We start from the raw sequence: 27,641 nt of genomic DNA on the forward strand, positions 1-27,641 counted from the left end.
AAATAAAGCGAGTAAATACGCTAAATTGAATGATTAAAGAAAGAGGATCCTCAAAAATTAGAGATAAACAAATAGAACATCGACATAGAAAACAAAAATAATACTGCGATTTGTCTTTAAAATGGGTGGCACAACAAAATTAAGATAATTATACAAAAAAGTTACACAATGCAAGTGACAAAGTGCTGTTTACCTCACATACAGTCAGTGGCAAAAATGCGTATACCACGCATGGCTGTTAAATAACTGATGCAGTGTATACGCCAAACGCCAACGACCGTCAGCTGTTTCCAGGGAAGTCTTCTCCCACTACTGCAAACAAATCGGCGCAGTCATAGCTTTTTTAAGCAGAAAATCATAAAATGTAGCACTAATCCATGCACTGAATGCATGCACCGGAAGCTATAAAACTTCGAATGAGCAAATTATTATTATATTAATGGAATTGACCATCTGTTCTTCAAGATCAAACTATCAGTTGAGGAGGGTTGTACTCCTTTTATAGCCAAACTCTGTCAGATAATGTGCATACGAGTAAAACGACCGGAATTATTGCCCCGACAGTCAGAACCACTTTACCTGGAACTGCCCGGATTTAAATACGACCAGGAAGTGCCGCTTCAGCAGCATTCTCAGAAAATCTATGAGGAACTGTTAGCTTTGTTACAATATAGAATAAGAGGATTCAGATTTAGGTTTAGATTTATTGGACTTTTGCACTTTGACTTTATGGTCTTTTGTGCTCTCTACTCGTCACAGAACCTCATCCAGACCCAGTTCCCTTATTAAACCCAGAATGGATTGGATTGCGCGTTTGTGCCTTTCTTCTGGCTGCAAATGGCCAAGATGCCTGCATTCAAGGAGAAGGTGCACTGAAGCCTTCTGGAATTTGTCGCCGACACGCCGATAGTCAGTGAATCATATCCCGATCATGTGCAGATGACTTCTAGCCAAGCAAAGCATCGTAGTCTTAGATCATCCATCTTATTCATTTGAGAACAGTAGAAGATTCAACAAAGAATCGCTAAGGCGTAACAATACAAAATCTATTGAAAGAAACAATGTTCAACAATTATATAAAAACTGCGAAGATTACTGGTATGCCACTTTGTGCATCCTCACTTGAATAAAAAAAAATAATATAGTAAGAGAAGTAAAGGTAGCGAAAGAGGGTCAGCGAAAGAATGCAAGGATGAGAGATTTACAAGATTTGCTCTTTAATTATGGCGAAAAATAAAATTGTGAGGGGAACTTCGACTACCACGTTACATGACAGATTCGGTAGACGAATTCTGCACGATAATTTCACATGTATTAAAACACTCGTCCAATCAGTCGTCGTTCAGACGGCAACGAAGTTTCATGGGTTGATTTTTTTCGTATATCACTATAACAATCAGACCATCAGCTGATTCTGCCAAGATAGCTCAGAGCCGAAAGCGCCTTTCTTCTTTCGCCATATAAAGAATGGAAGTTAGTGCGTCTATCATCTAAAGAGCGCTCAACTCCATAGTTTATATGGGTTTATGGGCAGGCAAAAACCATGACTTTTAGCAAAAACCCAACTATAGCAGAATCTTTTTAAATATTCACGACCAGTTTTATTTTTACTGATTAGAGTAGATGTGTCCAAGAAGATAGATAGAGTTGGTTACACCCAAAAAGACTGAGTCAAAATTTTATTAGACAAATTATAACAACTGAGTGGTAAAATGTTTCGATGACCAGGTCCAATATGTGCGATGGTATTCTGGAAAACTACAAGAAGAAGCGTTTTGTTTCCTATTTCTTCTGTTTTCCAAATAAGTTTAGAACGCTAACTTTTCTGTTCTAATTAATAAGCATCGTAAATATTCCATTATAACTATGCCCCCAAATTAAATGTTACCCAATATGGCTAACACTATAAAATAATTTGCAAAAATGTTGTGTAAAAATTTAAATTAAAAATAAGAAATGAACAGAAAAAAATTAAAATAATTTGAGAAAATAAAGTAAAAAAAAAATTGAAAAAAAAAAAAAAAAAAATTAAAAAATCTAAATTAAATTTAGAAAATACAGTAAAAAATAAATAAAAAAATCAAAAAATAGAAGTATAAAAATAAATTAAAAAAAAAAAATTAATTACAAAATAAATTGAAAAAAAAAATGTAAGATAAGTTGAAAACAAAAAAATCTTTGTGAAGGAATTGAAGTTTGATCGAACACTTGTGGGCTTTGTTCGTTCCAAAAACGGTCATTTTGTTTATTGCCATAGCCGCTGAACCGTAAATGGGCTTCGTGTAAGAAGTTAATTTTTTGGCCAGAGATCTCTCCGTATTGCAACCGAGCCAGAACTACGATACAATTTTTCTATAATTTCCGCACGTTCGGGAATCAACATTAGGGAAATTTTTACCCTCTATTATATTCAAATTATTGGATTTATATACATATTGGTTTGGGAAAAAACAAGTGTCTGAAGTGTTCGATATCTCGTAAAGCATCGATCAAACTATATATTTGAAGTTTATGCTCGTTGTCAAAGTGACTTTTCACACTGAAAAAAATCGTTAGCTGTTTCTTTTTTGTTCCATTCAGTTGTGAGGTAATAACGATGGAAGTCAACAAAGAGAAAATTCGGAAATTACGGAAATAATCGAAGTTGACCGGCATGTTAGTAATCGCAGCATCATCTAGGAGCTAAAGGTCGACCATAAAACAGGTTTAATTCATTTGCTCAAAATTTTACGCAAAAGTAATGGATTTATTTTTCCCTTAACTAATACTATGGAAGGTGGCGTACTATTTCGCCCAAAGAAAATGTATGAATTTGACAGAGGTGTTCAAATGTACGATGCTGCCAATGGCATCCAGAATCTGCTTAACTCCATGAAAAAGCCTTTAGAGCTTCTGATCAAAGCTAAAGGAAGGCCAAGAAGACCAAGAAAGTATTGATTTTTTAAATATTTCAAATAAAATAATTATATGCTTAACTTCAATTCTTCTCGTATATTAACTTCGACTATATATGTATGTAAATATACATTTTTTTTTAATCACAAATTTATGTACAATATTATTTATATTTGACCGTTTTTCATTTTGTATAATAGATGAGCATAAATATTTTTTTTTTTTACTTTATCCAGTATATTATTATTTTTTATCTAGTATATTAAGTATATACAATAATAAATTAAAATAATGAAGTATTCGGACCTGACAAGTTTATTGATTGAATTAAAAAGTAAAAACAAAACTAAAAACACTGAAAAAACCATGCACCCTAACATTTTTATAAAAAGCGAATATGAAAAAGATAAACAAGAAGTTATAACATAAAATTTAAAACGTTAAAAATAAATGTTTGCTTGTGTGTGTATGTAAGTACACTTGTTTATGAATAATAGGGGAAGTTGAACTCAGTATAAATTGCGATTTGCGTCTGCGGACTGAGCAAAAGGCACGTAAGCCACAGACTTTTTCATCTTTTTCATCTTTTTATTTATTCTTTTGATCTTTCTCCGTACTTTATTTCTTCTTACGCGTTAATGAAAGCAAAAAATGTGGTTACTCATTTTCGTAATCGGGCATGCTTTTATTACCAGTTCGTCAGCAACAAAAACCTGTCTTGTGCACGTGCAACACTGAGCGACTAAGCACGAGCAACAACAATGTAAAATTCTGCCAACTGATGAATACCGGTATTTCGCTGTCAAAACATATGTTCACGCACGCATATACATATAAAATTAGAAATATACGCACATACATATACACATACAGTCATGGGCATAATATTAGCACTGCGATATTTTACCAATTTTGACTATTTATTTTTATAAAACTATGTATTTTACTACAACAAAATTATGATTTCATACGGCATTTTACTTGTATTCAAAAAGTTGTGTTTTTAAATATTTTTTTTGTTTTTTATATTTTTTATTTTTTAATTTTTTTAATTCCCACTTTGCACAAAATTTAAAAAAAAGATCAATAAACCTTCGACCAAATTTCTTACTTTTTAAGAAAAAATTTCTAGAAAAATTCCGGGTATGCAACATCCAATTTTAGTATAATTTTATGCAAGTTTACAGTGGCTAGAACTTCGCATTGATTTTTGGTAATTTTAGTTTTTTGTTATACATTTTCTTCCATGCAACGAATGCTCCAAATTTTTTTTTGTAATAACTATAAAAACTAAAAAAGGGGGTTTTAGAAATCTGAGGAAAAATGCTATCAGTACTCTATAACCTCTCACCTGTACATGGTTTACAGTGGCAACCTGAGCAATCATAACTACAGACGAGAGGTCGTGAAGACGTTCTCACGGCCAAGGACTGTCATTCCAGCTGCATTCCCTGTGAATATATGGGAAAGACTATACTGCTCCAACAACAACAACAACGAAGTATCCTATTTACGCGGGAGGCATGGTCAGGACCAACGAGGGGGGGAGCTTCGGGGAGATAATTTAACTTTAACTTTAACAATTTAAATGCCTCCCGGAATTCGCAGCGTCTGTCTCGCTAATAGATTTTAGATTTCTACTCTTTTCAAGGCAACTTATATGCGCCAATCATCCTTAATTCTTTTTTTTTCAATATACATTTTTTCTAATAGGACTATGGTTTATAGGTTTTTTTTCGAAATTTGAAACTTTATTGACGTAAAATGGTTACAAATTTAATATTCAAAATATTGTCCATCGCTTACTACTACTTTTTCCCATCTTTCTGGCAATTCACGGATTCCCTTTGTGAAAAATTCGGTCGGTTTTGCCGCAATCCACGAATCGATCCATTTTTTGACTTCATCGTAATTACGGAAGTGCTGGTCAGCCAGGCCATGTTGCATCGATCGGAAGAGATAGTAATCGGATGGCGCAAGGTCTGGACTATACAGCGGGTGGGGTAGGACATCCCATTTGAGCGTTTCTAAGTATGTTTTGACCACTTGTGCAACATGTGGCCGAGCATTGTCATGTAGCAAAATAACTTTGTCGTGTCTATCGGCGTATTGCGGCCGTTTTTCTCGCAGTGCTCGGCTCAAACGCATCAATTGTCGTCGGTAGACATCCCCCGTAATCGTTTCATTCGGTTTCAGTAGCTCATAATACACAACACCCAGCTGGTCCCACCAGATACACAGCATAACCTTCAGGCCATGAATATTCTGCGCCGACGTCGATGTTGAAGCATGGCCAGGGTATCCATACGTTGCCCGACGTTTTGGATTGTCGTAATGGACCCACTTTTCATCGCCAGTCACAATTCGATGCAAAAAACCCTTTCTTTTGTGCCGTTGAAGCAGTTGCTCGCATGCCATAAAACGGCGTTCAACGTCTCTTGGCTTCAATTCATACGGCACCCAATGGCCTACCTTTCGGATCATTCCCATGGCTTTTAAACGTTTGGAAATGGTTGATTGATCAACTCCCAAAGTTTTTGCAACCTCTTCTTGCGTTTGAACCGGATCTTGATCGAGCAATTCCTCCAATTCGGTATCCATGAACTTTGGCGGCGCACCCTCGCGTTCTTCGTCTTCCAAGCCAAAATCACCACTTTTAAAGCGTGCAAACCACTTCTGGCACGTTCGCTCAGATAGAGCATGCTCACCATAAACTTCCACCAAGATACGATGACTTTCGGCTGCTTTTTTCTTCATATTAAAATAATGAAGAAGAATTCCCCGCAAAAACACATTTTTGGCATGAAATTCGACATTTTCAAGTGTGGTAAAAATTTTGTTGTTTACGCTTCAAATAAAAAACTTATACTGACGTTTGTGCCTTACGACAGTAGCTCTCCAATGAATGTTTGGAAATGTGGATCGATGGAATAATAATCAAGTTACGCCATCTGTTGTAAAACCGAAACGAACTTATTCATAGTCCTATTACTTTTTACTGATTGGCCGCCCAATATTTAAGATCGAAATTTTCAGAACAAAAATGGTTCAATGAAAAAGTAAAACGTATTTCTGGTTGTTTCGAAAATAACGGAAAACATGATCTCTGTGACTCGAGCCGATTTAGGTCAGGGATGATAGATTTGCCAGGTTTGCTCTTTAACTATGTTGAAAAAGAAAATTGTGAGGGGAACTTCGGCTACCACATTACATGACAGATTAGGTAGCTGAATTCTGCACGATCATTTCACATGTATTCACAAACTCGTCCAATCAATCGTTATTCAGACGGCAGCGAAGTGTCATTGGTTTATTTTTTTCGTATATCACCAACACAATCTAAGTTTTTTTGTAAACACATCCCCAGGCGACGTCAGCCCATCAACTGATTCAATCAAATTCTATTCTTTCAATTCTTTTCACCATCTTTTCACTTCTTGTTGGCCATCATAACAGGGTTTCTACGCATTCTTTTGATCCCGGTTGGCGTTGAGTTCAACCCTAGAGGAGAAAGACTTGTGTGATGCGTTTGAACGCAAACTCAAATTCGGTTAGTGAATAACAAAAATTATAATATTTATGTTGCATATTTAAAAAAATTCAAAAAAGAAAAAATGCAAAAAATAAATGTCCAAATACTGAATGGACAATACACAAGTACCAACAAGGAGTTTTCTAAATTCGGTTTCAAATAGAATTAGCGTTGATAGGAGGGAGGTTAGTGAACGCGTGTGCCATTTAAAATGTACAACTTGACCTTTCGCGCTCCCATTGGCGATGCCGGATGCACAGAAGCCTTCGTTAGAAAAAGAAACAAGCAAAACGAAAACGCAACGAAAACCTATTTTTGATAAGCAGTTGCCATTCAAATTTCGGAGTAAAATCGCATTAATTTAAAAATAATATAATATAAAATTTCAGTGTTTTTTTTTTGGGACTTTCGATTATATAGGAATTATTTTTTATTATATTTTTTATGAGGAGGAAGCATCGAGTACCTTAACCCGTCAGTGTGGAACATTAGCCCGAACTAAACCTACTATCGGTAAAGTATTTCATTGGGAGGTGACTTGAGCATTACACTCAACGCCAATTAATTCCTAAAGTTGCAAGGAAATGCTATATACACATACAAGATGAAATCCAAAATAAACAAGACTGGCGTCATAAAAATGTTTTTGATGGCGCCATCTTTTTAATGAGTTAGTGCATTGGAAGTTCCCTAGCTGACTTCCAGTGCATGATTGGTGATATTCGGTTTAGTTGAAGCGAAGTTATTGCGTCTAAAGTGTCAGTATGTTTCTGTCATCGGTAGAAAAATAAGTTTCAAATTTTGTTTTAAAAAAACGTAAAACGTTTACCGAAACATTTCAACTGATAAAAAAAAGTTTACGGCGATGATTGTCTATCTCGTGCCAGAGTTCCTGAATGGTTTACACGTTTCAGAGATGGTTGGGAGGACATAAAAAAATCAGTAATAACCGAAAACTCCATCGAAATAGTTCGTAAATTTATCAAAAATGAACCGAAATCATCGTTCAAATTCATCGTATCGGAGTGAATATCTCCGAAACATCGATTTATCGCATTTTAACTGATCATTTGGGCTTACGAAAGGTCTGTGCACGTTTCATCCCGCCCAAGTTAACTGAGGACCAAAAATTGCTCAGAATTCATCATTCGAAAGATCTCATTAAAGAGGCGAGAAAAGACGAAAACTTCATTTACAATATTGTAACTGACGAGAGCCACCAGACGAGCCACCACCCAAAAAATCATGTTTGAAGAAGTCAGAAATCAAGTCGATGCTCATTTGTTTTTACGATTTTAAGGGAATTGTCCACAAGGAATTCACGGCAATAGGACAAACCGTCAATGCAATTTTCTATCTTGGCGTTTTGAACTGTTTGTTGCATAGCATTCGCCCTGAATACCGTGAAGGAGGAATCTGGTGCTTATTGCATGATAATGCACCATCTCATCGATCCACTCTTGTGACTGATTTTTTGGCTAGCAATCGCATTTTAACCATCAATAACTCACCGTATTCGCCTGATGTGGTTCCCTCTGACTTCAACCTATTCGAAAAATTGCATTTGGCCATGAAAGCAAAACGTTTTGCGTTCGTCTAAAAGGCTTGTACCGACATTCTGAAGAACATTCCGATGAATGACCTGAAACACTCTTTCGAAAAGCTTCCAGATCGCGCAAAACAGTATATCGAGGCTAGAGGGGACTATTTTTAATAACTAAACTCGAAGTTATCAGCACAAAAAAGCCCCTGTCGTTTCTATTTTAGCTCTCTCTTCTTCTTCTTAATTGGCGCGATAACCGCTTACGCGATTTTGGCCGAGATTAACAAAGCGCGCCAGTCGTTTCTCTCTCGTGCTAACCGGCGCCAATTGGACACACCAAGTGAAGCCAAGTCCTTCTCCACCTGATCTTTCCAACGCAGAGGAGGCCTTCCTCTTCCTCTGCTACCACCAGCTGGTACCGCATCGAATACTTTCAAAGCCGGAGCGTTTGTATCCATTCGGACGACATGACCCAGCCAACGAAGCCGCTGGATCTTTATTCGCTGCGCTATGTCTATGTCGTCGTAAAGCTCATACAGCTCATCGTTCCATCGTCTACGATATTCGCCGTTGCCAACGTGCAAAGGTCCAAAAATCTTACGCAGAATCTTTCTCTCGAACACTCCAAGCGTCGCTTCATCGGATGTTGTCATCGTCCAAGCTTCTGCGCCATACGTTAGGACGGGCATGATGAGAGTCTTGTAGAGTGTTAGTTTTGTTCGTCGAGAGAGGACTTTACTGCTCAATTGCCTACTTAGTCCAAAGTAGCACTTGTTGGCAAGAGAGATTCTACGTTGGATTTCAAGGCTGACATTGTTATCGGTGTTAATGCTGGTTCTATTTTAGCTCAGTCTTGTTTATTTTGGACTTCACTTTGTATATCTGTACATATTTACGTGAAATCAACCAGTTTGTATCTGTGATCATAAACCGGGAACTGTGTATATTCTGTTTTAACGCTTCAAACTTGAATGGGCTAAGCGATTTTAAGGTTTGAAAGAAGGCTCTCGCATACTTCAGCTCCTGGAGCCAAAAACGTAAGTTTGATGCACCAAGTCCGTTAGTATCCGACGAGGAATAGCTTCACCATCAAGCGCCACATATCAAAATAAGGATGATATCTAATCAATTTTCCTCCAAAAATTTGCCTCTAATCCAAAGAGGCATGTGTTTTCGTGCCTATTTTGTTTATTCTGATACCAGATACCGGTTCAACTGCGTTAGTTACGGTGTACTTTTCTTGAGGCTCTGTCGTATTTATTCTTTCCTTCTTTCATTTTATTTCTAAATACGTATACATATGCGAGATAATGGTTTTAAAGTTTTTTATCGCTTCTTTTACTTGGTTTTTTGAAAAAAAATTTTATGTGCGCTACATCTGGTGTTTGAGCTCCAGGGGCCTTAAATTTTTTGAACAATACTTAGAGAGGGCTCGATATCAAGTGGGGTAAAAACTCGGGGTAAGTAACGAGCAAATATTTAAGCTTTTTCGAGATCTGTCTTAGGCAATTTTTTATTTTACATTTTAATGGCTGATTATGCAGAGGCTGTTCTTTTGGACTTTTTTGCTAGTTTCCAAAGAGAGTAGTCAGAGACAGAGGATGCCATGAGGTTATTGAGATAGTTTTGTAGTTGAGAGTTACGTTTTTGAGAAGTTCCGCGAGTTCAGAGTTTTTTTGTCCCCAGGTTGTCTGGGTTGTTGCCAATGCTTTCTCGCCTGGCATTTTTCTATCGTTTCTTCTAACAAATCTAGCGCTTTTCTTCAACTGTATGTGATATCTGTGAGCGTCGTCGCTTGGTTACGGAAGGTGTAAATTACCAAGCTGCTTGCTGGACGCAGTTGCTCTACAGCATTAGTTATATCTTCATTGGTCTTGAGAGGGTGCGTCTGATCAATTGCTGAGGATACAAGCGTCCAGAAGTATTTCCAATCAGCTTTACTATTTTAAAGACAGCATGGGGCAAGTGGTATTGAATAAAAATAGTAATAATTTCACTTAAAAATCCGCATTGTTTCACTTTTGTTTTCTTACTTCCTGGCTTTGTAGTTAGACGGAAATTGCAATTAAATCTCGATTAAGCCGCAAGTGATTTCGTCTATTTTTGTGATTATTATATTCAAATCAGTTCAATTTTTCTATCTTATGAATTTTGAAAATATTTTAATTTCCTGCAGCAAAAAGCGTGAAATTTTTCCACACACATTTTTTTCTTTTAATTTTTTCCAGTGGTCATTTACGTTTATTTTGTGCCCTTGCATCGTATTGTATTTTGTTTCATAGACAACTCCGTAAACTGATGATTAATACCATAAATTCAAAACTCTGAGTAAAAAAGTACATTTGCAATTTGCAGCTATAGACGGATGGTCGCTATACTCTGTTAAATTGCAAGCGCTCCAAATGAAAACCCCTATACGTTCAATGCAATTATTTTTCAATTCTATTCTCTTCATACAAACTATTGTTATTTTATTAAATTTCAAAAATTTAAGCGCTTGACCTAGAAAACGGTCATATAGAGCACTCATAACACTTATTTTTTACGAAATATTTACTTTCTGAAATTGATTCGTCTATATGTTTTGTTTTCATGCATTTACTTTTGTTAATTTTTTTACTCATTTGAAATCATCGACTGTTCTTATCATCTGTGCCGGTTATCGGTCAAATGATTACACAGCTCAGACACAAAATCTTCGCACTCAAGCCGGCTAGCCAGGCAGACCAGGAATTGATAGTGTAGCGAACGGTTCTCTATATTTGTACGTGTAATTGTAGTGGTTCGCGCGTGAAACCGATCGTGTGCGTTGTGAGAATTTTCCTCAAGTGGACGTGCGTGGTAACAAAAAGTTGTGTACTCTTTTCAAATACAAATACGAGTACACACAAAAAATAAAGAGATTTGTGTTACAACTGAGCAACCCAGCCAGTGATAAGAGCCAAATCTGCAAGTCAGCCAAACAGCCAGACAGCCAACTATTTAGGGTACACAAAAAATTAATTTGTTGTAATGATTAATCATCCGTGCATGGAGTTATCTATGAAACAAAATACAATACGTTGCAAGGGCGCAAAATAATCGTAAATGGCCAGTGGAAAAAATTAAGCAACAAAAAAAATGTGTGTATTATGCTTTTTGCTGCAGGAAATTGAAGTATTTTCAAAGTTCATAAGAAAAAAAAATGAATGAATAAAATAGTCACAAAAGAAGCGAAATCACTTGCAGCCTAATCGAGCAACAGTAGAAAAAATGACTATATAATTTTTTTTTTTAAATCCATGTCTTTCTTTATTGAAATGTTTCTGGTTCTTAAAAGTTTTAATTTTTTAAATTAATATTTTTCCATACATGAAAATTTAATTTCGGAATCGATCCCGAAAATTTGGGGCTGCTTAAAAATTTAAGTTTTTTCAATTAATATTTTTTCATACATGAAAATTTAGTTTCGGAATCGATCCCGAAATTCGAGACTATCCATATCCATAGTTCATACTATTTAGTTTGTATTTTTTTTTTAAACGTATGTACATTCCGTCAAAAAGGTACCGGGAATTGTTCAATAAACCGCAAAATAATAGTTTAATCATCAACATTTATTTTGTCGCCTTCATAATAGGCTCCATCCGAAGCAATTCACATATGCCAACGATTAGTCCAGTCATAAAAGCTCCTTTTAATCGCGTGTGAAGAGATCTTCTTCAGCTCCTTCAGCGAATTCTCCTTAATGGCCTCTATCGACTCAAAGCGGCGTCCGAGTGGCAATTTTAGTTTTGGGAAAAGGAAAAAGTCACAGGGGTCTAAGTCCGGTGAATACGGTGGTTGTTCGATGATATTTGTCAAGTTGTTGGTAAAAAAAGTGTTCACAATATGAGTCTTGTGAGACGGTGCGTTGTCATGGTGCAAGATCCATGAGTTTTCTTTCAACAAATTGGGTCGTTTCCTACGCACATTCCTCCCAAACATCTCATAACTTCCAAATAATATTCTTTATTTATCGTAGAACCATTTGGAACGAATTCCGAGTGCACAACACCATGATAATCAAAGAAAACGAGTAGCGTGACTTTCACTTTTGATCGACTTTGATGTGGTTTTTTGGGTTTCGCCCCATGTGGATAGCGCCATTCTGCCACCTGCTAGTTGGTTTGCATGTCAAACTCATATACCCACATCTCATCACCTCTAATGATGCGCTGGATAAACTTTGGGTTCGAATTCACTTGCTCAAGCATGTCTTCAGCCACCTACTTCCGCTGAATGTTTTGAAGGAAATTAAACTCTTGTGGAACGAGTCGAGCAGCCCGCGTCTCATGCTCAATCGATGGTGTAAAATGTACGCTAAGGTCACGACCTACCTTCCTTAAACTTGAATGATAGGTTTCCAGCGCCATTTCCTTGACTTTGTCGACGTTTTCATCCATTGAAGACGTTGATGGGCGACCAGGTCGGGGGAAATCTTCCACGATTTCTCGACCCTCTGCAAAAGCGTTATACCACTCGTATACCCGTGTTTTTGATAAAGCATACTCGCCGGAGGCTTTCTGCAATATTTTCAACGATTCGCCACTCGAAATCCCGTTCAAAACACAAAATTTAAGACAAATTCTTTGTTCGATATTTTTATCCATAGCGAAAATCGCAGAGCACACCTCCGGTTTACTGATATAATTAAATGCCAAAAACAAGCTAATTGAGAGGTCACGCTCAAACTCTGCGATACTATAGAGGACAGTTGTGCCAACATTCCAGCAAAAAAAATGTAGAAATACATATGTATGTATGTATGTGTAACAAGCGCTTTTTAAATGAACAATCCCCCATATTTTAAATACATGATTTGTAGGAGGGTAGTAAAAAATATATAGCGGAAAAGTAAAATATGAATAAAATATAAATTTAATAACTAAAAATATAATACAGACCACTAAGTAATTGAATAAGGAATGCATACATAATCTGCATATACTCATACATACACATATAAATTTATAAAGCAGCGCAGCTAAGAATGTACACAAAAATACTTTCGGGAAGCGAAAATTGAGCTAATAAATAATTTTTTGGTTGCGTGTGAGAAGCCAATCATTTTATGTGTAGACAAAAATTCTATGAGCATCAAATGAAGCTGATAAGAGGCATTAGAGGATGCATGTTATATATTTATGTATAAATATATGTATATGCGTATGTATGTATATGATGTGTCTTGAACGTGCTGATATAAATTCTGATCGCAGTGACCCCTCAGTGAAAATGAGATAAAAAAATGCTTGCATCGAATGAATAGAAATATGAGTAGTAGCACCAAGCGTATCACTAACACGAACTGTGCTCAGTATTTTAAGTAATTGATAGTTTTTTTGAATTCCTTTTTTACTATTTTTTTTGTACACGAAAATAATTTTTGAAATAAAAACAATTTTCCGAATCGAAGGAAAATTGTAGATAGTTGCGCTTTCCCACTGTAACTAAATAGCTGTACGAGTATGTATGTATGTATGTACAGTGGTGGCCTTATAATTAGAAACGATATAGCAGCATTTGATTTTACTTATACAATTTTAAAATTTATTTGGCCTCATCATTTTTTTTTATTAGAAATAATACAAAAACAAGTAGTCTTTCAGTTTAACATAAAAAATGTTCACCATTACTACAATCCTAAAAAAAAAAAAACTTAATACTAAACACAAATTCATCTTGGTCATATAATTAGAAACGACAAGGAAAACTTATAAATATCTTCAAAAAGTTCAACAAAATTAGCATAATTTTAATATTTTGTGGGATAATCCTTATTTTTTATAACATTTTGCAGTCTTCTCGGCAAGCTTTGTACTAAATTTTGGCATCTTTCAACAGATATGCTCTCCCAGCTTCGCTGCACCAATTGAAACAATTCATTATTATTTCTCGGACTTTTGTCCTTGAGATCTCGTTTCACAATTGCCCATAAGTTCTCAATTGGGTTGAGATCAGGACTTTGCGGTGGCCAGTCCAAAACATCAATATTTTGATCCAAAAGCCAACGTTTTACTAACCGTGAAGTGTGCTTTGGATCATTGTAATGCTGGAAAATGTAGTGAACCGGCATGTTCTCAAAGGAATATGGTTCCATTACATTTTCCAGAATGCTTTTATATTGATGTTGGTCCATGATTCCGCCAATGCGCACAATTGGGCCCACGCCACGCCAAGAAAATGCTCCCCGGACCATAATAGATCCGCCACCGTGTTTCACTGTTTTCACAGTATACCTGGGGTCCAAAGCTTTGCCTGGAGGACGCCTCACATATGTTTTTCCATCAGATTGGAATAAACTGAATTTCGATTCGTCACTCCAGAGAACTCTATTCCAGAATCTTGAATCTTTTTTCAGCATTTCCTTAGCAAATCGTAACCGCTTCATAATATTTTTTTTTGACACATGCTGTTTTTTTTGTGCGATGCACCCACGTAGTCCCGCCTCTTGTAAGTGCCTTCTTATCGTCCGAGCGGAGCCTTCTACGTTTAATTGCTCTGCAACTTTGGCTTTTATATCATGCGAAGACATAAAAGGGTTGCTCTTGTTGGTCCTACAAATATGCCTATCATCCGCTGGAGTTGTTTTTCGAGGTCTAGGCTTCCTGGCTGGGGTTTCAAAGTTCCTCGTTTTTTTGTACAAATTAATTGCTCCGAAAGCCATTTTTTTGGAGCAGCCAAACCTTTGTCCGATAGCCGACATTGAAATTTTTTCCTTTTTGTAACACTGTACAATTAGCTCCCTCAATTTCGGGGAGCATGACTTTTTCTTACCCATTCTAACAATTGAGATGTACTAAAATTAGAAAAGCTAATCTATGGATTTTTTCAGTGTACTTACTTTAACACTAACTCCAAGATAAATATAGAAAATTTAAGAAAAAACTGCGCGTTTCTAATTTAGTGGCCAGCCAAGAAACGCAATCAGAGAAACAATGTAAATTTTTTCAGGAATCAAACATCAAATATCAACGTGTTTTTCTAATTACAATGTTCATCGCCTATTCTAAGAATAACGGTGCTCATAATTCACAGTGCACGCCTTCCAAAAATATGCACAGTGATTTAATTTTTCTTAGCACATCGTTTCTAATTATAAGGCCACCACTGTATGTATGTAGGCACCCTTAAGTGAAAAGTAAATTTAATCAGCACGTACTGTAAGTATATTCTAGTTCAGGAATTGTTATTTGATGAAAGAAGTGAAACTAGTTAGAGAGTGACTAGAATTTTACCAGTTGCAAAATTACCAGTTAGAGGTGTATGCAAAGCATACAAATATTCTCCTATTACTATAAATAAGAATACTTCATAAAAAATACAAAAATGTGAATACAGTCAATCAGCTTCTTTTGTTTTTGTTTATTATGAAGTAGTTCATTAACTGGTATAAACGGATAACTTCAACCCACAAGCGAGCTTGACAGGCTGAAAGAGGCTGCACATTGGCAAAACTGATGTTACCTGTCATGTCCGACCGACTGTCATAGATTCTGCTATCATTAAGCAGAAGAGAATATACATAGGCAGCTGGTTGGGCTGATTACGGGCGGACTGATTTCTATGGGCGAAACATAGAAGGTGTGAATAGGTGTGCGGGAGATGTGAATAGGTAGTTAGCACGAAGAACATATATTGAGTGCGTCGGGCTCGATTCTGGATAGGTAGAACTACTACAATAGATATATTAGGGTGCATAAAAAGTTGCTATAAATTAAGGTGGAGATAGATTTTGAAGAAATATTCCTATCCAGATGTTCTCATATACATATGTAAATGTGGCCAGAGTAGCTAAATTGAAAGATTGCCCTCTTGATCAAAGAAAACCACTTCCAGCTTAGCATTTATCTATAAAAATTTTTAACCTTGTGCACCAGACGATTCTACACATATACAGAAAGTAGTACGCATGCATATGCACTTGACATAAGTGTGCATATCAACAAACCCAAAAACGAAACTGCATATTCATTCATTTTTCTCTTATCACCACAAGTGCCTGTAGTCACATACATACATATGTAAGGCATACACACAACATTTGCCCAATTATATGCAACATGTGCGCGTCTTCAGGATAAACCCTGCAGTAAATGGAATTAGTTTAAAACTAGCGCAGAAGCAGTAGATTAGGGAACAGAACTAGTTCTCGATCTATATCCATGGAATGCTTCTAATGCGTCTAATTTTACTTATAGATATTTATAAATTTTATGCTGTACCAGAACCGCCCCTATGCCAGTTGAAAATTTTGAAATTACCTTTATGAGACTAGTCCTCTACCGAAAAAGAAAAACGTACAAAAAAACAGCTCACTACGTGTGCATCATAAGCGATAGTGCATTCGGTCCATATGATATTTGGAACTCAATAAATATTTCCAAAGACTTGAGGAAGTTACGCCGAAATCCGTAAAAATTGGCAAACAGCAACTCTTGGTTTGATGGCGATGGAGTCTTCAAATCCTTTCAAAATATTTTATTTTTTAAAAAATCTATTGAGTGCTGTCTTGTATTTATTTTTCTTGTGTTACTCCCCGCGTGCAATGTATACATAAATTCCCGGGAATAGTTTTTCTACACTATATATTACAATGAGTGACTGGCGTTTGACGAAAAACTGGAAAACGGCAGGGAGCAGAGTGTAATACTCGTAGTAAAGGCACGGCTTAAAAACCACTTTCCTTAGAAGTTAATAAGATTATTTTAATAAGTTAGAAGAAACGAAGCTAGAAGTTTGTATCAAATGGATGTATGTTTTGGCGAGGGTTATTACCACAAAAGTTATCAAATAAAAATGCATTTTTGAAAGTACTTTTTTGAGTGGACACCAGTGCGATTGCAACGCTAAACTGTGACATCAAGACAGTCCATTTTAGTATAGGGTATTACCAAGTAATCCCAATGAAAGCTGTGATTACTGGATCCCGATTTACACAGGGAAACATTTTGTTCGTAGGAGAAGGACAGACGGGGAAGAGAGAGGGGTATCTGCTTCCCGTACTGTCGACACGATTTACATTTTTCTTCGTATTTTCAAACTTTAAGAAGTAAGCGTCAAAGCCAACGAATGTTGCCGAAAACAATTTTGCTCGTGTGGCCGCAAATCATCAAAAGAGAATTTCCCGTGTCTCCTTTAGAAATGTTTCCCTGTGTAAATCGGGACTGGCTGTGATGATTTAAAAAATCTGTGGGCTGTGTACTAAATACCCACTTTTATAGCCTAAACAGGCGGTGGTGTTAATTAGGATTAACTATTTAATTCAGAATTATCTCAGAAATTAAGTGGGATAACTCATGCGGACTGACAACTAAACGTAATTCTAATAATTTAAGCAGATTAGGGGAATTCTCGATTGCAACACTGGCAAAAATTAACAACTAATATCTATTGTGAATGAAAAATAATGAAATTTTTAAAGAGAAGAACAAGAAAGACTAGATGTAATGCTAGTTCGCACGCAGTTTGAGAAATTGCAATTTAAGGTTTTTTAATAAATAATTTTTTCTTAGTATCAGGGCAGCTAATACCCCCTATTTGTTGCCTGTGGTCCAATTTTTCTAACAAAACTATCCAATAAGCAAATCATCTGCTCACTAATCCACGTCACAAAAGTCCATTGTACAAATTCATAAGAAAAATACTCGCAGCTGATTTAAAAAAAATGCCCACAGCTGAGATCACCCGATTCCAAAATGCTCTTTTATGTAACATCTTCTTCTTCTTAATTGGCGCTATAACCGCTTACGCGATTTTGGCCGAGTTTAACAAAGCGCGCCAGTCGTTTCTTTCTCGTGCTAACCGGCGCCAGTTGGACACACCAAGTGAAGCCAAGTCCTTCTCCACCTGATCTTTCCAACGCAGAGGAGGCCGCCCTCTTCCTCTGCTACCACCAGCTGGTACCGCATCGAATACTTTCAAAGCCGGAGCGTTTGTATCCATTCGGACGACATGACCCAGCCAACGTAGCCGCTGGATCTTTATTCGCTGCGCTATGTCTATGTCGTCGTAAAGCTCATACAGCTCATCGTTCCATCGTCTGCGATATTCGCTGTTGCCAACGTGCAAAGGTCCAAAAATCTTACGCAGAATCTTTCTCTCGAACACTCCAAGCGTCGCTTCATCGGATGTTGTCATCGTCCAAGCTTCTGCGCCATACGTTAGGACGGGCATGATGAGAGTCTTGTAGAGTGTTAGTTTTGTTCGTCGAGAGAGGACTTTACTACTCAATTGCCTACTTAGTCCAAAGTAGCACTTGTTGGCAAGAGAGATTCTACGTTGGATTTCAAGGCTGACATTGTTATCGGTGTTAATGCTGGTTCCTAAATAGACGAAGTCTTTTACAACCTCGAAATTATAACTGTCAACAGTGACGTGGGTGCCGATACGCGAGTGCGCCGACTGTTTGTTTGAAGACAGGAGGTACTTCGTTTTGTCCTCGTTCACCACCAGACCCATTCGCTTTGCCTCTTTATCCAGTTTGGAGAAGGCAGAACTAACAGCGCGGTTGTTAAGGCCGATGATGTCAATATCATCGGCATACGCCAGCAATTGTACGCTCTTATAAAAAATTGTGCCTGAGCGATTAAGTTCTGCGGCTCGCACGATGCTCTCCAACATCAGGTTAAAGAAGTCACACGACAGGGAGTCACCCTGTCTGAAACCTCGTTTGGTATCAAACGGCTCGGAGAGGTCCTTTCCAATTCTGACGGCGCTGTTGGTGTTGAGCAACGTCATCTTACATAGCCGTATTAGTTTTGCGGGGATACCAAATTCAGACATCGCGCATACAGGTAACTCCTTTCCGTACTGTCGAATGCAGCTTTGAAGTCGACGAAAAGATGGTGTGTGTCGATTCTCCTTTCATGGGTCTTTTCCAAGATTTGGCGTATTGAGAATATTTGGTCGATGGTAGACTTTCCAGGTCTGAAGCCACACTGATAAGATCCAATCAGTTGGTTGACGGTGGGCTTCAGCCTTTCACACAATACGCTCGCTAGAACCTTATAGGCGATATTTAGAAGACTAATCCCGCGGTAATTGGCACAAATTGCAGGATCGCCCTTCTTATGGATTGGGCAGAGCACACTTAAATTCCAATCGGCAGGCATGCTTTCATCCGACCATATTTTGCATAGGAGCTGATGCATGCACCTTACCAGCTCCTCGCCGCCATGTTTGAATAGCTCAGCCGGCAGTCCGTCGGCGCCCGCGGCTTTGTTGTTCTTTAGCCGCGTTATCGCTATTCTCACCTCGTCATGATCGGGTAGCGGAACGACAATTCCGTCGTCAACGATTGGGGTATCGGGATCTTCACTTTCTCGGTGACATGCGCAGCTGTCACTGTTTAATAGGTTCGAGAAGTGTTCCCTCCATAATTTAAGATTGCTCTGTACGTCGGTCACCAGTTCGCCGTCTTTGTTCTTACAGGAAAACGCCCCGGTCTTAAAACCTTCTGTAAGCCGCCGAACTTGCTGGTAGAATTTTCGGGCGTTGTTCCTGTTGGCCAGCATCTCAAGCTCTTCGCACTCACGTATTTCGGCCTCTCGTTTCTTCTGTCGGATAATACGTCTCTCTTCCTTTTTCAGCTCTCTGTAGCGATCCCACATGGCTCGCGTTGCGCCCGATCGCAGCGTGGCTCTATAGGCGGCATCCTTTCTTTCTGCGGCAGCATGACATTCCTCGTCGTACCAATTGTTTTTTCGGGCTCGCCGGAATCCGATTTCTTCTTCGGCGGCGGTACGTAGAGAACGAGAAATGTTGCTCCATTGTTCGTGGATGCCGGTTTGTTAGGCAGTACTCTCTGAGAGCAGGAGTGAGAGTCGAGTTGCGAATCTTCTGGCTGTCTGTTGTGATTGCAGCTTTTCGAGGTCGAACATTCTTTGCGTAGGTAGATGCACGTTTTTTGCTGCACAGAGGCGCGTGCGCAGTTTGGCTGCAACAAGGTAGTGATCCGAGTCAATGTTGGGTCCTCGGATCGTACGTACATCTAATACACTAGAAGCGTGTCTTCCATCTATCACAACATGATCGATCTGGTTTCGCGTTTTTCGATCAGGGGACAGCCAGGTAGCTTGGTGTATCTTTTTGTGCTGGAATCTGGTGCTGCAGACTACCATGTTTCGGGCCCCGGCGAAGTCGATCAGCCTCTGTCCGTTACCGGATGTTTCGTTGTGTAGGCTGAATTTTCCGACTGTGGGACCAAAAATTCCCTCCTTGCCCACCCTGGCGTTGAAGTCGCCAAACACGATTTTTATGTCGTGGCGGGGGCAGCGCTCATAGGAACGTTCCAGGCGCTCATAGAAAGAATCTTTGGTCGCATCGTCCTTCTCTTCCGTCGGGGCGTGGGCGCAAATTAGCGATATGTTAAAAAAACGGGCTTTGGTGCGGATTGTTGCGAGACGCTCGTCCACCGGAGTGAACGACAGTACTTGGCGACGAAGTCTCTCTCCCACAACAAATCCGACACCGAATTTGCGCTCCTTTACATGGCAGCTGTAGTAGACGTCGCAAGGTCCTATGGTTTTCTTTCCTTGCCCCGTCCATCGCATCTCTTGGATGGCAGTGATGTCAGCCTTTACTCTCACGAGGACATCAACCAGCCGGGCAGAGGCACCCTCCCCATTAAGGGACCGGGCATTCCAGGTGCATGCCCTCAAATCATAGTCCTTAGTTCGTTTGCAGGGGTCGTCATCAGTATAGGGAGGTCTCATCCGAGGCTTTTTTAAAGTTTTCATTGGGGGCGATTTTTAAGTGGCGGGTCCCAAACCCAACGCACAACCAGCTATCCTGGAATGTTTCGCCTTCTCACTTTAGCTCACTCCCGAACGGGTGTTCGGAAGCTACCCAGAGGATACGTGGGCTAATCCCGGCCGTTGTGAGCTGCTTGAACCATATGTAGAAGAATCGTCCTGGCCACTCCCAAGTGAATGGCGATCAGTAACTTTCCCCACTTGCGTGGACTTCTACACATGGAACCATCCTTACATCGTTACATAAAAAATGATTAAATTTCATAAAACATCGTTTTAAAAAGTCTAAAAAACACGTAAAAATTCAGATATTTCTCAATAAAAGGCATTATTATAGTTAAGAAATATATAAAAAATATTTGTTGTTGTAAGTTTTCCAAGTCAATGATATGACTTTGCATTTTTTTTTTTAATTTGGTACAGCAACCCCGTCAATACGCTCAAGCATAAATGCCAAAAACTCACACAATCATATATTTAACTACCTGTCAAAGTCACACTCAAGGGTGCCTGTCAAAAAATTGGAAGAAGGAAAAAGTTTTTACTTCTATTTTTGTACAATGGTCACACTACAGTTTGAATGAGAATTAATAGCGTCGATAATCCCGCTTAACTTCGCCGTCTGTCTAGGCTATTACAGTAAACAAGTACTTAAGTTGGATACTTTTTTAATTGAATGCCTTTTGAGTTTACTAACAACAAATGTTTTTGCTTTTATTTTTTATATATGTATGTATGTATGAACCAGTCATTTAGGATCATTTCGTAAAACTTCAGTTAACGAGATGCTAAAGTATAATTCGAATACAAATCTTTGAAAAGTTAATTCATTCGTAGCAGAAAAATTGTATTCAATGAAATAAATGGAGTTATAAGCCATTATACTTCTGTACGTATGGATGTGCCATTGCCCATTATCGTTAAGAAGTGATGCGGGGTTAGTCTCCATCACTCAATAATTTTTTTTTTAGGCTTAAAAACAAAACACTTATTAATTTGTAGTATCGCAAATCGTTTACTTCATACATAAATACATCATAAATATGTCCATATCCATACCTATGTACATATATACTTATATACAGGTGCCTATGTATTTACATCTGTGGATATACCAATCAAAGCGGTAATTAGCGCGAAACAAAAAAACGTAAAACTGGCTTCTCTTTTCACTCGCATCACCTGTGCTGTTGACCTATTTTTCCAAAAATTACAAAAATATGCCAGACTATCTTGTTTACCAAATTTTGCAATTTCCAAATAGGGTAATTAATGTTGCAGTATATTCGTATGTATGTTAATTCACAAGGTGTTGGCGTACACCATTTCGGTGGATGTAGATTTTAAATTCGTACTCCATGACGAACGAAATCCTAGTACTATGCGCGGTAGTACCTCAAACCACTTCTCATTCATGCAACTTTTTGTTGCGGGTTTTGGCTATATGTGACAGAGATATTAAGTGAAATGTGGTTGTCCATAAGTGCTTAATCCCTCAAATTTCAGGAAAATATATTGATTGCGACAACATTTTTTGGCAAATACGTTAATCTACAGTCCTCACATTAACATTTTGACCAGTGTTGACTATTTTCCTTTTTTTAATGTTAATTTTTTTATAAAAGTATTACTCATTGTCTAGCAAAAACCATATAAGTGAAATTTTCAAATTTTATAAAAATAATTAGGAAAGTTTCACAAACTTTTCAGCCCAATTCTAAAGTTTCTAATTTGAATTTTTAAAATTAATTTTTATAATTTTCTTCTTGACAGTGTTGCGAATTTTCTTCATATTAAAGATCATGTCGCACATTCCTTAAAGGGAGAAAATGAGCAATACCGTCAGTGGAAAGAATTACAGCAAATCAACGGGATTTAACCCTCCGTTAGCCTCTTTTTTTAAAACCCGCGGTTGGGTATCCGAGCCTGGCCTTTTTTGTCCTATTCGAGGATCGTCTTTAAAAAGTTATATCCATAAACCGATGGAAAATTTAATTTTAGGAAGCTACCTGGAAGCTCAAGTCATTAGCTTCAATAGATATATGTTGAATTCACGCCCAAAGTCGAGATAGTCTGGCCAGACTTTTCTGCTTTTTTACTCGGGTGCCCAACGGAGGGTTAAAAAAATGGCATTTGAGTTTTGACCACAGTAAAATAAAATAGGCGTCGTCGATTCGGCGAATGCTACCCTTAGTGTATGAAAAGTAAGAAATACCAAAAGTAGTCAAAAATTGGACCATGTAACTGGTACCCGCGGCGAACATATGCCGGATACCATATTAAAAAGCTTGGAAATTAGTTCCAACAATATTTTTGCTTGTATTATCATTTTAAGTTTTAAAAATCACCCAACCCGGTACAACTGTATGGTTTAAGCGGGTCGCAAACACGCAGCCAATCATAAGAATCGGTTTGAAATTTGAACAGATCGACGGATGTGTGGCGTTGTTTGCAACCGATTGAAAGTAGACAAACATTTAATTTTTCTAGCAATCGGTTGCGTCTGTGTGGCGATGGTGCCGATTTCTGACATTCAGTGGAAAAACGACAATATTCATAATAAACACCACCACAGTCCCGATTTACGCACAGCCATCAGAAAGGGAGACACTGGAAACACTACTTTGATGTTTTATTCCCGGTTCCACGGCAAAATTAGTTTTCGGCAACAATCGTTGCTTTTGACTCTCTCTCTTCCCCGAGGAACAAAATGTTTTCCTTCAAAATGTTTCCCTGTATAAATCGGGTTAGACTCGAACATACAATACATACCAATTATTTTCTTTCCGCGTTCCATGTTTACTCAACGGCGAACAACCTATAATGAAAATTGTCAACCGATCCACAAAGAGAGAAGAAACAAATTTTAACCGATTTTTATGATTTTTTGCCTGTTTATGGCCCGCATTCAAAAACAGAGTACGAATTATAACAAGTTTGTTAAAGTATTTTGTTAGAAATATGAATTATAAATAATTTCTTAAGATCCTTCAACGTATGTACATATGTATTTTGTTAGAAACATTATCACATCGTTTGAAATCTACCACTCAATGGCAAATAAGCCAGTCAACTCCAAAATATTTAGTTGGAAAGCAAACCTGCAACTGAAAGGAAAAAATTGAGGTGTTGCCTGTTTTCATTTTGGTTTGCTTATTCTGTATACATACGTAATGGGTTGTTCAATAGGTGCGCTTCAACTTTTTTCCGATAGGGAGGACGAACGACGCAATATTTTTTATTTTTCGCTTGTCATTTGTAAACTTCATTAGTATACATTTCATCATGAAACGCTACACACTTGAGCAACGATTGCAAATCGTGCAAATTTTGTATGAAAATAATCGTTCTGTTGCTGCTACTTAAGAGCATTACGGCCATTTTACGGTCCATTTAACAAGCCGTCCCGTTTTGGGGTTATGTGAAGTCATTGGTCTACAGTAACAAGCCCGCGACGATTTGTGAGCTCAGAGCCAATATTGAACGCGAAATTGCTGGAAATTCGGCCGATTTATGCAAAAAAGTGGTCGAAAATTGGGTTCAACGATTGGACTTCGTAAAACGTGCACGCGGTGGTCATGCAAAGAAACCGAATTTCATACTTAAATGTATATGTTCAAACTCGATAATAAAAAAAAATATTAATTATTGTAAAAAAGTCAAACCGTTTGTGTTTTATTCAAAAAAGTTCAAAAGTTGAAGCGCTCTTACTGAAAAACCCTATATTATTATGTTATGCAATATTCCATGTACTTTTCCGCAGTTGCACCGGATATTTAGTATTACAACCGAAATATGAAAAAGTGCCCTTGAACGGCAGCGAAGGTTCAACAAACCACACAAAACCCGTGTCGCATCACTACGCTGCTTTGGACGGACTGGCGGAATGCGACAGAAGGGAAAGAATAATGTATTTGGAGCGGGGCAGAACTGCTGGAAATTTGCTTCATTTACCATGACAGTCAGCGCGTATGTGTGTATGTGTGTACTATGTACTTAAACCATTAGGGAGTCGAGCAAAGTGATCTTCAAAGGTCTTTCAGAATCATTAACTCTTTGCACTTGTGAATATTTTTTTTTGTTTTTCATGGGAGTGCAGCTGTTTTTGTTATGATTACTAGTATTTGTGTAATTATTAGTGGCACGACTCCGTCATGTAGAAAAACATAATATATGTATGTATGCGTTAAAGTAATAAATTTAAAAGCGGGCGAATATACAGATATTTTGCACATTAAAGACAATAAACTTTGCGCTAAAAATGTATTTTGATAAATGCCTTTATATCGAACTTTGGATGCCAAGCTCAGCTGAGTTGTTTCGAGTTTTCGCATGATGAAACTTCGCTTGATGAACAAAGAGCACGTAACTTACTGAGGCTCTCGTTAACGAATTACGTGTGGCTTACCACGGAGATACTAGCGGCGTACTAGTCTATTGAGCAAATGCCTATCAGATTGGAACCACCACAGAATGAATTCTATAGAAAATACATACATAATACATATAAAAATGAGAAAGAGATACAGTCCATTCAACACTTATTGAGCGCACTTCACATTTCTGGGGAACCACTTCTTCAAACATACATACATATGAGCTATTTAGGCACATTTTCGCTAGATTGTCTGATTTGGTTCACTAAAAGATTGCGATGACTTGAGAACTTAAGCGAATAGGACTGCTTAAGTTTTGGCCAATACTGTAATAGAACTTTTGCAGCAAAATACGTCTTATCCGTAGGAAAGCCTTTACACATTTATGCATTTCCCTTTGAATCATTTCTTATCTATTTTAAGAATGTATACGAGCATATTCTCGAGACATGATACATACACACACACAATCAATTACATTTTCTGCGGAATGTATAAAGTTGCAAGTCATTTGGGCTTTCACGCTAACTCATATGCGTCATCAGGCCGGGGTGCACCGAGAGTTTTGTATGCGTGATACTATTCTTCTTGGCTTGTGAGATAATACCATATTAGTGCATGCTATGTACATACATGTGTATGTATGTGTGTATGTATGTATGTACAATAAAAATATTTCCGTGTTGTGATTTTGCATTTTGCATGCGCTTTCAAACTCATTCACAGTCTGTATACATATATTTGCCTACATATTTACAAATAAATATTCCGCTTTATATTTGATTATATCCTTTATTTATTTTAAAAATGTATATATGTAAATATTTACACATATATATATCTACATAACCACCGGTGACTGCCCAGTGCTTAATGAGTTCATCGTACTCGAGTTTACAAAAATAATTCCACTTGTGTTTTTATTACAGCAAACGTTTGTAAGTATTTACATAAAGATAAAAGTAAATACAGATATTTTACAGGCGGTAGATATTTACTTCACATTTATTTGTTTGACAACAAAATGCAAATAATTCCGACTAATATTTGCCGAGTACTTCGGGTTGCTCGCATCTGACAGACTTTGTTTGCGCTTATTTCGCACCTCTTGGAAGCAGATGGCCTCTACGAAATAGGAGGCAGCTCTTCAACTCAACTGACGATATCCAGGACAAACACAACTACAACTACTGGGCCGGCCAGTAAATAGACAGAGGTTAAACGACATACATTGGTAGACTCCTACCACCTTCCTAAACTCCCGATCCCCGAATGCCGTTATCGGAGGCCAATCACCACCAATTCCAGATGAAGAGCTTCAGCTGCCTCCCAAGACTCGCGTAACTTTGGTTCAATGACGTTCTCGATATTGTAGTAGGTTAAGATCCTACCCATTCAGAATCGACCACGATGCTAATTATCTGTTCACATGCCCACGCAAACCTATTCATCTAACACCCCTCTCCCTCTGGAGCCAATCTGTCAAAACAGCACGTTTTCTGGGCCTACCATTAGATGAGTTAAACGATGACGATCGGTGACTACAGGGTTTAGTAAACTACTACAAGAACAACTAGGCTTTTCCATCTGGTTCCGGGCAGTTATTTTTGGTGTTTTCTACATTGTTGTTGTTGTATCAGCATAAACATTCCCCATACATATATGGCAAATGCTGCTGAAGTGACAGTCCTTGGCCGGACATATATCCGGGCCGGTCCGGTTACATATAACCGACTGTCGTAGACTGTATCACGTTATATTGGCTTGTGCAAGTTCGCGGAGTGTTGGTCTTCTCCAATGTTTTTAGGCGACCACGACTTCTACTTCCGTGTGGGTTCCATTCTAGCGCCAATCTATCAGGCGGCTTTTTTAGAGCCAAATTACATGATGACTTTTCTTTTAAAGAAGTCTTCGGAAATCTTCGTGATATGACACGATGAGCTTTTGTTTGCGGCTTTCCCTGCTTGTTTTTGGCATTTAATTGGACAATTTTTCTTTGGCTATTCCTTCGTTGGCTATTCGTCGTGCGGCCGCTGTAGCCGAATGGGTTGGTGCGGAACGTAGGTTCGAGTCTCGGTAAAACACCAAAATTAAGAAAAACATTTTTCTAATAGCGGTCGCCCCTCGGCAGACAATGGCAAACCTCCGAATGTATTTCTGCCATGAAAACCCTTCTCAAAAAATATCTGCCGTTCGTAGTCAGCTTGAAACTGTAGGTCCCTCCATTTGTGGAACAACATCAAGACGCACACCACAAATAGGAGGAGGAGCTCGGTCAAACACACAAAGAGGGTGTACGCGCCAATTATATATATATGTATATATTCCGAGCCCAAAGTGCCCTTGAATAAAAATAAGAAAATGTGCATGCATTGAAAATGAAATGTCAAAAAAACCCCTCGATTTTGCTGACCGTGCGTGCATGCCTACCCCGTTGACTTCTCTACACTTTTTGCCACTGAGCTGGACACGCATGACTTTCCACGAAGAGCGAATTAACTCTTCGTGTAAATTGTCTT

At 38.0% G+C, this 27,641-nt stretch overlaps 1 protein-coding gene across 1 annotated transcript in view; it reads left to right on the plus strand.

Moving 5' to 3' along the window:
* LOC128864920 (diacylglycerol O-acyltransferase 1) overlaps positions 1–27,641 on the plus strand; it is a 54,284-nt gene that overhangs the window by 7,985 nt on the left and 18,658 nt on the right. The gene's annotated exons all lie outside the window — the stretch shown is intronic.

The sequence above is a fragment of the Anastrepha ludens genome, chromosome 5, assembly GCF_028408465.1.
Source record: "Anastrepha ludens isolate Willacy chromosome 5, idAnaLude1.1, whole genome shotgun sequence".
Taxonomy (NCBI): Eukaryota; Metazoa; Arthropoda; class Insecta; order Diptera; family Tephritidae; genus Anastrepha; species Anastrepha ludens.